We start from the raw sequence: 15,141 nt of genomic DNA, 5'->3' as shown, positions 1-15,141 counted from the left end.
AAGGATTTTATAGAAAGAAAGATTAAATTCTACTGTTCTTTAGGTTTTCCAAAAATTTTCCTCACTGACCTTCTAAAAGTTGATCAGTTTCCATTATAATTTTTGGGTGCTGGGGATATAACTAAGTGGTATAAATAAATAAAAGAAAATAAAATAATTTTCCTTCATTCCATGAAAGATCTAGAATTCAGAAATGCACCCTATCCCAGATTATATGAAGATAAAATTTCTTCTTTTCTATTTCATTAAATACTGAAAATAAGATGATTTTACTGTATTGAATCTGCCATTGTTAAGGGAAAATAGTAATAAAATTCTAAGTAATATAAAATAGATTTAATTTTAAAATATGGAAAATTAGACTAAGGTGGTGATTTTTACTGAAGAATCCAAACTGTGTGTTTGGAGAAAGTCCTAAAAGACAAGGAACACAGCCTTAGGGTAATCACAGGGTAAGCTTTCCTCTGCATAATTCTCTTGTGAAATTTTAAAATGCTCAAAAAGTATTAATGAATCATGCCTAAGAACTACACATTTCAAATTTTCAGAGCCATAAATTGAGAGAACAAGACTAAAATTAAGCCTCTGCCCAAGGTGTTAAGTGAGAGGGTGACAGATATTAGAATGCTGATGAATTCATTATCAGTTTTCTCCTCCTTAACTGCTTTAATGAAAACCGTTTGATTGATCGTCAAATCCTAATAATTTACTTTTCAAGGAAAGACAGTTTCCTTAAAATCCTTAAAGGCTTGTCACATTGAAAAAACAAAAACAAAATTTTTAAATGTTATCCTGCCCCTCCATCAGTGTAACCTGAGTGTCTGGGGGGAATGTCTGAGAATGAAATGCTGCTGTGTAATTATTCTGAATATGTGACACACAGTCTTTGTAGGAAATGGTGATTTTTATCAACCAAAAGGCAATTAAATGCTGTCATTTGGAGCCCCCATTCATCAGGGACACTTTCCCTCCCTTCCAGCTGGAAGACAGATAACAGAATCTGTCCTATGAGAGGCACAATGGAGGAAGGTGATTAGAAATCAGGCAACCTCTGGCTTCTCTTTGAGCCCAACTCCCCCACGGGCTGAATTATAGCTCTCCTACCAGTCCCAGGGCGCAGAATGATGTCATGGGATCTGCAGTTCAGCGAGATGAAAGGGATAAAGCGGAGCCCGCTGGCAGGAGGAAAAGCTTCCAACACACAATCCACAACACAGCTTGGGAACCCAGAGAGCTCCGGATCCAGCCACTCACCCCAAGCATGGGGGAACCACCGGCCTTGCCTCCTTGCAAAAAAGAGGAGGAAAGCAACGTGATCCGTGGTTAACAAAAGAGTGTGTGGACGGGAGGCGGGAGGGTAACTACCTACCTGCTGAAAGCGAACTTTCTTGATATCCATGCATATATATAAGCTCAGCCCTGCCTTTGATGTTCAGCAACTGATCACTGATCAGATTACAGGCATTTCATCTCCCTGCTCGTCTGCCTTTGATCTGCATGGTTAATTTCATTTTCCTGGATTTGAAGTTTCGTCCGGGCTTGTGCTGACACACATTTTTGGGAAGGTAGAAGCATTTGGCATAGAAGTGCTGCCAAGGAGAAACCAGGCTGTTGAAAGGGTGAGTACTGGAAAGATCTCAGCAGTTGCAGGTACTGGGTCTTATTTTTTTGTTGCTGCTTCCACTGCATTTTTCCACATGTGTTCTAAGAAAGAAAAAAGATGGTTTTGATCAGTTAAGAACGAACATATCCGTAGCCGAATACTACACTATGCTGTATGTGTGTATCAGGGTAAATTTGATGCTTGATGCAATTTTTTAGGAGTTTTTACAAGAAGGTTTGCAATCTGTCATGTAAATTTTACTTGGAAATAAGTTGTGCAAACAGGACAAAACAGAATGGTGCTAACTTTAGCATGCAACCTCTGCTGCAGCCCCTGAGACCTGTGCACTGTAACTGCTTTAAGTATGTACAGGTTACTTTAGTTAGTAAAGAGGCAGTGGAACTTTGTTTATTGAAAATGCATTCCTTGTTGTCTCTATTAAAAAAAGAAAAAGAAAAATGCATCTCTGGTAATCCTATTTCTTTAGTTTATTTACTCTTTCACCTTCAAGATGTAAATCTATCAAATACATTTCCTTATGCAGTTTGTAATCACAAGGGAATTGCTGAAAAGGCATTGGAGTGTGATTAAAGCCTTTTATGTGTAAAACTGAAGAATTTAAAAACAGTGGGGGGGGAAAGTGGCACTAGGTTTTGGCTAAAAATACTCTAGCGATTTTCTGTAACCTTTGGAAATAGCACAAGCCTTGTTTACAGAAACGTTCACAAGGTTAATATTCCTAAATTAACATTTACTTTAAATTTATAGTGACAGCTGTTGTAGGTTGCAATTCGCCAACTGTTTATGAAAACTATCTGAGTAATCAACAGTTATTATGTTACACAAAGTATTTTAGTCACATTTTCATTTTAGTTAATGCTCTACAAAACCAAATTATGTTGCTGCACTGAATTTGAAAGTTAATTGTTATATCTTTGTCAATTCAATAATATTCTCCCCTCCCTAAAGTAAAATCTTTGGGCTGAAATGCAAGAACTCAATAGAGTGGAAAGTGATCTCTCCACATGCACACTGGTTTGTTTTAATATTCTAGACCTAAGTTTATTTGGGCAAAATATTTAATTATCATCACAATAGCCTATTTTATGCTAGCTGAGCCACAAAGAAATTATAAGCCATAAACCAGTTATTCTTGACTCTGAAATTCTGATGAAACAGGAAAGGTCTTAATGAGTCTCCTTTCATATATAATTAATTTTTCAAAGCCAATTAATTAAATGACTTTCTAAATTTTCCTCCTATTAGGAGGTTAATTAGCATTGTTTGCTTAATTTTAAAACCTTGATGGTTGTTAGGTAGATATTATTTAGAACCATTCTAAACAGACAATGTTTTTAAAAGTCTGTCAGTAAGAACTCAATGTGAAAGAATTAACTCTTATTTTTACTCAAGAGATCATTTAAAAATTTTTTCCACCAATAATGCAACAAGTCATATTGATAAATCCTGATTTTAAAAAATTTGTCTTAAAGTTCAGTATTAATGTTCACATCCAGAGAAGAAAAGTTAGTTTTTAAATTGGTGCCTACAAGTGATGCCTAAAGAAATAGTGTGCTTAGGAACTTGCTCATTTAGTTCAGATTTGGAGTTTAAAACTTTTTTTGTTTTTTGTTTGTTTTAAATGACCGTTTCTTTGGCTACTAGCTTCGTTTTAACAAATGTAGACTTTTCTTAACACAAAACAAAGGAGAGAATTAGCAATTATCTGATTAATTTAGGCTTTGTAGAAAACTAGCTTGGGCAAGTCAAGTCCTTGAAAAACCCACTTCAGTGTCTAAATTAATTCAGTTAATTGTTTACTTCTTGTGTCTTTGAAGAGATATGAAACAAAGTGCATTTGATTTTTTAAAAGAAAAATGGCTATTGCTGAAGGTATAGTTAGAGTCTTAAAAGGCATTTCTTAATTAATTGCCACAAGATGACCTTGATGGTGATTGAGTAGATATATCCCATACTTCTACGGAACGGAATGCGTATATTACATTTTTTCAAAGCACTTTACTAACCATTGCTTCAATGGCAGCTTTGTTATGCCGAAAGGCCATGTCTTCAAAAGACTTTTATTTCTTGATTCTGTCACTGATTAGCTATGTGGCCTTAGAGAGTCACTTCACTACTCAGCTTTCTCATGGGTGAAGTGAGGGGGTTGATCAGATCATTTTCATGAAATAAGCATGACTGGAATTTTTATGGCCATTGTACAGATGAGGAAACTGAGATGATAGAAAAGTAACTCTGCAGCATTAGCTAAGGTCACACAGCTAATTTTCTGAGGGCTGGCCCAGGGTTCTTTCCTGTCTACCATGTGTGGGCTCTTTTCCAACAACTGCTAAAACATATGCACTGTGGAGCTGATCAGAAAACAATGATATTTTGAAAGATAAAGATAGCCATTTCCTATTGCAGTCCTTTTTTTTTGTTTCCATGATAGAACTGTCACTCAAATGGATTTGCCCAATTAATTCCCAACAGTTCCTTTTCTTCATATTTCTAAGCTGTATAAGCACAATTACTATAACTCATAATTTACCATACTTCTAAAATAATTTTTACAAAAAATTAAATCTCTCTCTCTCTATATATATATATATGTATATATATATATATACATATATATATATATATATATATATAGAGAGAGAGAGAGAGAGAGAGACATTATATAAGCACATCTTGTTAAGTGTTTTCCAAAAAAATTGATATCTTCTTAGGAGATGCCAGTGGGATCCATGAAAAGTTTTTTTAAATATCTTTATTTTATTTATTTATTTTTATGTGGCACTGAGGATCGAACCCAACGCCTCGAATGTGCCAGGCCAGTGCTCCACTGCAGAGCCACAGCCCCAGCCCTCATGAAAAGTTTAATAGTTGATTTAAATCTATTATCTCTCAAGGTAGATCTACAGTGGAGTTTTGTGAAATTTCAATGGTCAAATTCAACATGGTTTCATACATGATATGGGTTACATACCATATTTGATTATGTTATGAATCCTTGAATGCATTTTTATTAACTCTTTTTTTCTTTCTTGGAAAAAAATATTTCTTGGGATAAAAATTAATTTAGTTACTGATGAAATTTTATGCTTATATGCTGCTTTCAAGACCAAAGAGTGGATCCTCACAATATCTTAGATTCTTTTGTCCTAGCGATAGCCTGTTGATTCTTCCTATTACATACAGTTGAACTTGATTGTCAGCAAACATTATAGCCAAAATTTTGCCCAAAATAATGGGTTCCACTTTCTTTCCTTCCTTCCTTCTTCCCTTTCTCCCCTTTCCCCTCCCTTTCTTTCCTTCTTTTGATGTATTTTATAAAATCGACTAAACATTTTTAGTAGAGTTTAGCTTCAGCTGACCTATAACCTCAATCCATAATCCATTCATCCTCTGCTTTAAGACAGAATTGAATTCAAGTACCAGACATTGGTTGGTCAAAATCTCTCCCTGTGAGGATAACATCATTCCAAGCCACTCTGGAAAAGCTAACAAAATTTGGTGACCCTTTAAAGAGTGATTCTTTAATTTTTTGTGAAACTATTTTAGAAGAATGGGTGAGAATGATAAAGGCAGGCAGAGAGAAGCTCCCTGGTGGCTGTGCTTCATGTCCCCTCGACTGTCACAAGCTACTCAGTGTGCATCCAGTTTCCTCCTCGAGGTCACTCACATTCTAGATTGAGCGGGTAGCAGTACACCATCCATCCTGAGTTGCTCTTTGATGAGAAGTGAGTCAGAGGAAAGGGCAGGTGGGGGGCCAAGTGATGCTATAAACCATTCCTTCCACCATAAACCACTCTCTTTGAGAGGCATTCTGGTAAATACAGTTTTCTTCATCCTGTTCCATATCCCCAATTCTTTAACAGACCCATAGTCTTGCACCATAGGCTGTGGTCCATTCAGCTGTTCCTTAACCTAGTCCTCTGTGGAGGAGTCCGCCACATTTATGGGGAAGGAGAGATGATCGTTATCTCTTTTCTCATTAAATTCATGAAAAGAGTCTAGCCCATGGGGATGGTTGGGTCCAACATGTCATGAACTCACAAAGATCAGTGCACATGCTGCAACGTATATCAACTTCGCTCTACAAATGTCACGAATTTGACATTTTCTAAACAAAACAGCCTCCTGATCTTTGTGTATATTGGTTTATGCACTCCTGGTATAGTGAAGATTACGTAAGGATTCAGGGAGACCACTTTTTGATCTCAGTTTTATCAGCAACTTTTGGCATGACCTTGAGCCTATCACTCAGCCTCTGGCCTCACAGTCCTCTCCGACCCTCCACTGATAGTCTATAATTGATATCAGAGGGTGCTGGGAATGACTTAAATAGCTGAATCTTGGGGGTTTTTTTCCATCTTATTTTCCTAACTATATATTGGCAAACTATTTCCCTTTCAGAGTCTCATTCCCAATAATTAATTCATTGAGCAAATTTTTAATGAATACCTACTATATGCCAAGCATTGTGAACTAAACCAATTAAATTCCATATTTTCACATAACTTGCATTCTATTCCATTTTCCCAAGGAATAGTGACTTACAGTACAAATTACTAGGAGTCAGGCAATTTGCCCCTTGAGATACCAGTGAGCCAGTTTATCACTGAAACCATTTTTGTTCAAGAAATATGTTACTTTGCTAGTTCAACTTTGTGGGGAAAATATCTTATCCAAACACATTTTTTGCCAGCTCAGATATTGATAAAACTAGCTTCAGAAAATGAACCATACATAAAATATTAAAAACAAACACCTCCATCAAGATCCTCATAGCAATTTGACTTTTCCAGTAAAAATTTCAACACACGCATTATATCCAATATATCCAATATCCAATCTTTTAAGGGGAGAAAAATGTTTCCAGTTCTGATTCTAAGCATCATTTTCATTCTGAAGGAGGCTAGGATCATATTCTTTTGGAACTGCCATTGATGCTCATTTGTGGGCCTGAGTTTCATGTAGATACTGTTTTCAGATCATATAAACACTCAAGGCAAAGTAAAGTGTAGAATATTTATTTAACTTAATGGGCTCTTCTCTAAAGAATGAGATGCTCAGTCTAGAGTTCAGAGGTTCAGTGTTCTTTCCCCCCACTGTCAATTATAATTTCAGGTGTCATTTATTGATTGATGCTAAGTGTCCTATGCCCTACAAAAGCAATATATTGCCATGGAAAATGGTACCATTTAGTGAGCACTTACTATGTATGAAATATTAGCCAAGTGCTCTAAATACCTTAGGGTATTTAACAACCATGAAGGAAGCAACTCGTGTTACAGATGAAGAACAGGAAACTTAGGGAAGTTAACTAACTTCTCCAAGGTTATACAACTAGTGAATGCCAAGTTGGCGTCAAGACCAGATTGTCTGGTGCCAAAGCCCATGTGCATTCACAATGGAGTCTCTTTCCATAGTGAGCTAACAGGCTAACTGAGAAGATCAATCAAAGACACATGAAATGATTCAAGATTTAATGAACTAAATAATGTGCTACTGTCTCTAAATACAAAAGGAGGTCAGGGAGGAAAAGAGCACTTGGCTGAAGTCAGAGAATGTTGTTCCTGGGTTGGCAGATTGAATTCTACTCAGAAAAAGTTCATTGAACATTTGTTTGAATGACTGATACTATCAGAGATACAAGTTAGAACAAAATAGCCTCCTTCTTTGGAAGCATTTTAAGTCCTTGGGACAGAAAACCAAGTCCACAGATATTCATGACACAAGGCAGGATGTGGCAAGTGCTAAAGTGTCCCAAACTTTGTTGAGAGGAATTATAGGTCATACTTAGGGGGAAATTCATATGAGTCGTGGCTTTTGAGCTGCCTGACACAGGAGAAAGAAGTCAGAGAAGTAAGGGAGACGTGTGAGCATTAAGAGGAGACTGTTGCCAAGGCAGGGCAACTTCAGGGCATATGTGCGGCAAGGCAAGCAGACCAGTTTGGTCAGAATATAAAGTGGAGGTTTAGAAGAGAGAAAGATAAGGCTGGAAAGGTGGGTGTAGCCCAAGTGGGAAATCTTTGAATGCTAATCAAAGAAGTGTGGAAGCTATTCTTTACAAGGTAGTACCGCCTGTAAATCTTCACTGAGCAGTGGCAACCTGAAAGGCAGGCAATAGGACCCAGGCCGTAGCAATATTCTGGTGAGGGACTGGGAGGACCTGGACTGTGGTGGAGGTGTTGGGTCTGAAGATAAAGAGGTGCAGGAATGCCTGAGACCTTGCAAAGAAAGAAGCAACAATTCAGTTTACTAAAGATAAACTCAGTATCCTCTGTGTTATAGGCTATGGAATATAAAAAAAACTAAAATTCATTCTAAAGGGATTAAAATCTAATTGGAGAAAGGAACACAATAGAGACATTTCTTCAACATAGTGCTGGAAGGGTATATGGGTGATGCTCATGGGCCTCTAGGGACACTAGATGAGGGCAGTCATATAGGCTAGGGGAATGACAGGTACCTTGAGGTTCAAGTAAGGAAATACACATCATTTGTAAATTATCTACAAATAAGTCACTGTTGTGATTTATGTTCCAGACATGTAATATTTAAAGCATAAAACATCGAGGTGTGATACTTAGGAATGGTAACATTTTTAAGTATTTTTCACAGGTACCTGTTACACTACATTGTTTGAAATAATGTGATCACTGAATGTGCGATTACTGATAACAATTCATCCATTCACCCGATGAATATCTACTCACCCTTTTTAACGCAACAGCAAAGTAGGCATTGTTAGATCTGCTTCCTAAATGCATGAACTCAAGCTGAGGTTGTGTAAATAGCCTGACACAAAGTACTAGTAAAGCCACAGAGCCCAGACCTTGTTCTCCAGTTCCTCGGGGTCAGAATATTCAGGTTCTTTGGGTGACTCTAGCTGCTGGACTGGGTTGGCACGTAGGAGATGGACACATGCGTTGGCTAGAACGTACCCCTGTCCTATAGAGGATTCTGTCCAGCGAGCGAGCCCTGGGAGAGTATCTGTTGAAAAACTGCACGTTAATCAGTGAGGTTGCTATTAGCTGGGTCATCTGGATCTTAACCTACCCGAGCTAAAGTGCCACGCTCACAGATCTGGCCATCATTTTCTGGAGCCTTTCCTGTTATGCAGAAGCTGACTCTGCCTAGGATGTGATCCGGCACGGGAAAGGCACAAAGGTCTTAGGGAAATACACCCGGGGTGGGAAGGAAGGCTCCATCCATTCTCCGAAGAAAGTTCAAGCTATTCATGGTCTTGGCTACCCTATCTCCTACCGTTGATCTCCCCTACCCGTCCCGCATTCACCAGCTCCTGCCGGGGCTGGGGTCTGCTCACCCAGCGCGGGAGACTGGGAAAGCCAGGAGGAGCCCAGTTGAAGTCAGCAGGGGGCGGGGCGAAAACCGGTGGGCGGGGCGCTGGGAGGCGGCAGCCGTTGCCGGGCTACCGGAGAGCGCCGAGCCAGCGGCGCTGGGAGGTGCTCCGCTTGCACGCCTAGAAAAGACCCCTATCCAGCTCCGCGCCCTGCACCCAGTACCCTATGCCCTGCACCCGCACCCAGAACGGTTCTGCGCTCCCCTGATCCCCTGCTTCAGCCCCGACCTGCAGGGCAGGACGAGGAGAGCCAGCGGACGGAGCCTTGCAGGTGACTGGGAAGGTAAGTGCCCCGCTCCTCCCAGGACTAAGCTGCGCTGCGCGGGGACCCCAGCCCTCGCCTCGGGTGGATCCTTTCTAGATAGGAGCCTCGAGAAGAGGCGGCTGCCTAACGGAGGGAGGGAGCAGTCAGGGGCAGCTCACATGTAGAAGAGGGGAGCGAGCAGACTGAGTTGTACCACAAGACCCCAGGAAGGAGTGACAACCCGGGGCAGCTGAGGAGGCACTGGGATGCAGAGCTTTGGCCACAGCCACTGCAGGGTCCAGACCTTGACAAAGCTTGCTGGTCTCCTTCGGCATTGGGGATGAGGACACTTACACTTTTTATCTAGAGTTCTTGCGAACAGAAAATCTGCTTGTAGAGCAAATATATGTGAGTATGTAAATAAATATGCATCGTCCTTATCCCGGGCCTTTTTTTTGCCCGGCGTCCCTGCGAGAGGTACTCCCCAGCGCCCCAACTGGCGCGTGCTAGAAAGGTGGGTCTCTGGAGCACTCATCTGCAGGCTCCACTGCAGAACTGCAGCCTAGGAGGTAATAAAAGGACTTTTAATTCTATCATATTCCTTCCATGGAAAAAGAAAAAATTCTTAAATGTCAGCAGTATTTACTGGTACATTGAGGAGCAGAGCATGTAACAGATTTAGATAGAAAAGAAGTCAGTTCTCACAGCCCTTGTTAATGTTTGTAAGTAATTTCATGGAATAGAAATTTAGCTAGTACGTTCTTAGAGATTAAAGTTTGGTGGGGTCAAAATTCTGGGATCTGTTTTGGTAACAGTAAACTAATCATCAAGCTTGCATCTCTCATTATGAAAAATGCATGTCACTTTTTTTTTGCCTTTTAATAACAGGACTCAGTTTTCAAACAAAATCATAAGCATTGCTCAGCATTTCTTTAAACAGTTTAACTCAATATTTTATGAAGGCATTCTTTTTATTCCAATAAGTTTTCTTTGACTACAAGATAATTTCTTTATATAAACAGGAAAAGGGTATTGTTAAACATGACTTATGTAAACAGAAGATTTTATTTTAGTGTTGTTATTTCATGATCAGATACTTAGATTCGAAAGTGAGGATTACATTGCATTAGCTCAGGATTTACTAAGTATGTTGTCTATGGAAGAATTTCACCTCAGGCATTTTTGCCAAAGCTGCTTTCAAAAAAAATATTTTTATTTCAAGCACTGCTTATTATCTAATTTAAATATATATAATGAAAAGGGTGAGAATTGAGTCCTAATGTAGAAAACTGTTTCTTATGTATTCAGAGATGCAGGTAACTAAAAAGAATTTTTCTTTGTGTATTATTTATTGGGTTGTTCTGAAGATAATACAAAATATAGACATGCATTTTCAAAATATTGCATTGACATCATTACATGAAGTGTTATCATGAGCTCTCTAAGTTCTTTACTTTTAAATTAATGAAAATGTCTTCTTACATCTACTTTATTACCAAGGCCAAGGCCACATGATTTTGTAGACTTTAGAATTTTTTATTTTTACAATAGATGTTAACTGGAGTATTGTGTTAGTATTTTCCTGTACAATCATGGAAGCTGTTTCTTTCTTTCTTTTCTTTATGTTTTATCTATTTTTTATTTGGACTTTTTTTTCTTTCCTAGAGTGTCTTGACAGTTCAGGCTGGGCTGGATCTTGAATTTGAAGTTAAAGATGCATAAAAGACCCTTATTCACTACAGTGTAAAATGCCTTTCCTATCAAAAGACTTGAATATGGGCCATTGCTAACATTTAAGTAGCTATAAAATAAGCTATTCCAAAGAATAGAAGATAAATCAGATGATTAAACAGATGATTCTGAATTTTAATTTATGTATATTTTAGAATATAAATGAGTTGATTCTGCATTTTAATTTATGTATATTTTAGAATATAAATGAGTTGAGACAGCTAATGTCACATGCTGTATTTAATATATTGGTTTAATTTACTAGGTATAGCTCTGTTATACAAATTTAGAACATGTTGGGGACTTAAAAACCTAAGTAAGGAATTCTACTAACACTGATGAAGAGAACTTCAGTTTCCCTTTCCTCTTATTTAAATCTCTGAACAGCACCTAGCTTACCTCAATCTCCCTGGACCAGATCCAGCCTTAAAAATTAACATGACACAACCAAAAAAAAAAAAAAAAAATCCATTCATCTTTAATGCTAAAAGAAAAAAAAACAAGTGTTTTTTTTTTAATCTGATAAATTAATATTTAAAATCAAGCATTTAAAATTCTGGAGAAGACCAGCATATTTTAACTGTGTTGACTACAGGATGAGTAATAATGCCCACCTTAAATAAGTATATGTTCCAAATAAACAAATCAACAGCTGCCTATGTGAGAAGAGAATCACTGAACAGTTAATACTTTTGTCCCATGGCAGCTGATTATTAAATGTTCATAGACTTTGTGAAGAAAATTTCTAGCTGAAGATAAAGAAAGGTAAAGCAGTATGAACAGAATTTCTTTCCATGATTTACTGGTTGAACGGTGCATTCATTCATCATATTTTATCTGTCAAAAATATTTACATTTAAAAGTAAGATGTTTAAACAGAATTGGGTTATCGTCCAGTCCACACATCACAAAGCCTGTACCTTTTAAACCAAAGTTTTAAAACCTGGGGTCTAGAAACAGAACGACCATCCATCAGCAATTACTTGGGACAAAGGAGCTTGTATATCTGAAGATTATTATTTAGCCCCTCTTCAGTCAGCTTGGATGGGTCTAATATGAGGAAATTCTAAAAGAATGGAGCCTACTTATACTGGAGAAGAACACTCTGAATGGTGAAAAGACTGGTTTTGGATTCTATCCAGATTTCCTTCTAAAATAAAAATTTAGACAGCTGTGTTTTAGAGATGATTGTACACAGTTTTCTTAAGGTCAACTGTGTAGATATTTGAGGCTCCCTTTATCATTGATGATACAGTTCTTCTATTTGTACCTTAGAATAGAGAAACATTTAATGAATTTTGGAAAAAGTACCTTATTTACTATGTGCTTGTTGATTGAATATTTTATAAATTCTGACAATGTTTTCTCTGGAGCAAAGATGATAGAGCCTACAACTCAGAGAAAACCAATTAGTCTTAGAAAACCACACCCTAGGTTAAGTTCTATTAAAAACAAATAAATAAATAAAAGAGTTTAAGACAATGTCCCTTAATGTTTTTGAACTTTGGAGGAATTGGAAATACTATATTTGGCAACTGTAAGTTTTAAAGCTTATAGAGTTTTTAGTAGAAAACAGTTCATGATTTGAGAAAGGGAAACCATTCTCCTTCCTCAGCCAACAAAAATATGTATATTTTTATTACAGCACACCTTTGTGAGCTTTCTAGGCTGCAGAAGGGCTGCCAACTCTACCACGTAGAAAGAATGATTTTTCGAATATAGTGACATTAAAGGGTAAGTTGCAGAACAGCTAGAGGCTTGGGGTTATTGTCCTTTTTGGAAACAGCAGTATCCTAAATTTCTAATTAATTTTTCATTCTTTCAACATGTGGGATTGACAATATTTCTAAGCCAAAGTTTATGTTCCACCATTAAAATGTAAAATTCTGTATTTATAGCATTGGCTTTATTTCAATGCTGATTTTATAAATTGTAAGCCTGCCAGTTTGCTTTAGTGTTGATATATTTCTTTAATGGTTCAGCTTGTTACATATTTTAAAATGTGTGGGATGAATGGAGCTTCATTACATAATGTTAATATACCGTTACTAGATGAAAACTGTTACCTATTGCATGCGAACCACATGTGTTGGATAATAAATGGTTTATAAGAAATGGAAGATAAAGAAAATTAAATAATTTATTCTGAAAAAAGTATCCAGATTATTCAAATTATTCCAAGCTTCATATGGGTCACTTGAAATATCAGATATAAAGATAGTTCTAAGAAAAATTATGTATTGTTAGTTTGGCATGGTGGCACATAACTGTAACCCACCTACTTGGGAGTCTGTGTTAGGAAGATTACAAATTTGAGGCCAGCCTGGGCCACTTAACAAGAACAGTCTCAAAGTAAAAAGGGCTGAAGATGTAGCTCAGTGTTAGAATGCTTGCCTACCATGTTTGAGGCCCTGGGCTCAATCCCTAGAATCATAATAGAAAAGAGAAAAAAGACTGGTTACTTATTGTTTATTGTTAAAACTAGAATGATAAATACCAGACCATCTTTGACAAAGTGATATTTGTCAGTACAAGCTGAGCATCCCTAATCTGAAATTCTCCAAAATCTGAGCCCTTTTGAGTGACAACACACCTCCACAAGTGGAAAATTTCACAGCATGAAATTTCCTTTCATGCACAAAATTATTTAATATGCTGTGCAAAATTACCTTCAGGGTATGTGGATAAGGTATATATGAAACATAAATAAATTTCATGTTTAGACTTGGGTTCCATCCCCCAGATCCCTCACTATGTATATGTGCATGTTCCAACATCTGAAGAAATAAAAAATCTGAAACCCTTTTGGTCCCAAGCATTTTGGATAAAAGATGCCCAGCCTTGAGTATAGAATACAGTCAAGAAATGGGATCCTGACCTGGATTTGGTTGGACCACAGTAACTTTTATTTCAATATTTAGTTATGTTTGCTCATATTTTCACATATATTTTTTCCTCACTTATAGCTCTAAGAGATAAAATATTATTCTTAATTAGTAAATTTCTTCATTAACATGTATTGGGCACATACTTTGGATAAGTTACCATTCTAGAGTGAAATCAGTGTCCTTGTCATGAAGTCCCCAGACCCTGATTGGTGGCAAACTTGAATGGCTGGATAGGTGCTAAAATCAGTTAAGGGAGTCTAGTAGGACAGCAGAGCATTGTGGGGACGGGCACACTAGAAAGTGTGTGGGCTTCTCCAGAAGGGCACCTGATGCTCAGTTTCCTCTCATGTTACCTCCATGTGGACTTGTGGTGGTCAGGTTGTCTGCTTCATGCAAGTTCTTCATTTTTAACATCAAAAAATAAATTTTAAAAATCACATGCTGCCATAGCTAAAGAACATAAATGCCAGTTAGATGCAACACAAAGGCTAGAAAGAGAAATAACTAGATGAGACAGTGAGATTAAGTCCAGGGTATCCCTAGCTAGATTTAAGGAGATGCCAGAGACCTTAGACAATTTGGCTGGACAGGCATTGCAGACAGATCTAGTCATCTGCCCAGCCAGTAAGAAATGAAACGTGGAGTTTCTTCTCCCCAGCAACACTCCCATAAACTGCAGCCTCTGAGACCTTGCCCCTTTGCCTGTGGACACACCAGCACACGTATTTGTGATTTTAGTCAAGGAAGTGCAAGGGGTGTGCATTTATAGCACCTGTTGGATTTCTGTCCCTTTTAATGGAGGCCAATTAGGACACATTTACATTAGTAATCATTCACTCAAATGAGCAGACTGAACAGCTTTATTTGATAAGGAGCCACTTTTGGTGCAGCTGAACAGGATGTTTGCCAGCTCTGTGCTTTAGGTTCATGTCCGTTCTTTAATGCTTGCCTGGTTCTCCAGATACTGCCAGCCTGCTTAGTATTGCTGAATGGCAGACAGTGCTGCAGAAATTCTATGCTACCAGCTTAGAGTAAGGCAGGCATTATTAGCCTTTAAGTGCTTAGCCAGGACCAGTGTATCTACACATGTTCTGCAAAAGTAGATGCTAGATGGTTAGTAAATGTTGTCTGGTCTGGATATTTTGGTAGACTGTAAAAACTCCAAAGGACAGACCCATTTTACATACAATCTTTTGTATGATTCATGCCAGCCCCAAATAAATAGAACTCTTAAACATATAGAAGCATTTTTCTATCTTTGGGCCAGATTCTGAATTTAAAAGCAATTTCAACAAATAAC

At 37.8% G+C, this 15,141-nt stretch overlaps 1 protein-coding gene across 5 annotated transcripts in view; it reads left to right on the top strand.

Moving 5' to 3' along the window:
• The first annotated feature begins 959 nt into the window (after positions 1 to 959).
• Tnfrsf19 (TNF receptor superfamily member 19) overlaps positions 960 to 15,141 on the top strand; it is a 94,102-nt gene continuing 79,920 nt past the window's right edge. For 2 of the 5 annotated variants that reach the window (XM_048801278.1, XM_048801275.1), the window contains exons 1-2: positions 9,029 to 9,261; positions 12,599 to 12,687. The gene's annotated coding sequence lies outside the window, so the exon portion shown is untranslated. Of the gene's footprint in view, positions 1,620 to 9,028; positions 9,262 to 12,598; positions 12,688 to 15,141 lie in introns of those variants that run through there. The other 3 variants (XM_048801277.1, XM_015498708.2, XM_048801276.1) reach the window with 3 other exon arrangements.

Source organism: Marmota marmota, unplaced genomic scaffold (genome assembly GCF_001458135.2).
Source record: "Marmota marmota marmota unplaced genomic scaffold, marMar, whole genome shotgun sequence".
Lineage (NCBI taxonomy): Eukaryota > Metazoa > Chordata > Mammalia > Rodentia > Sciuridae > Marmota > Marmota marmota.
Note: the sequence above shows the minus strand (reverse complement) of the source record. Positions and strands in the feature narration are given on the sequence as shown.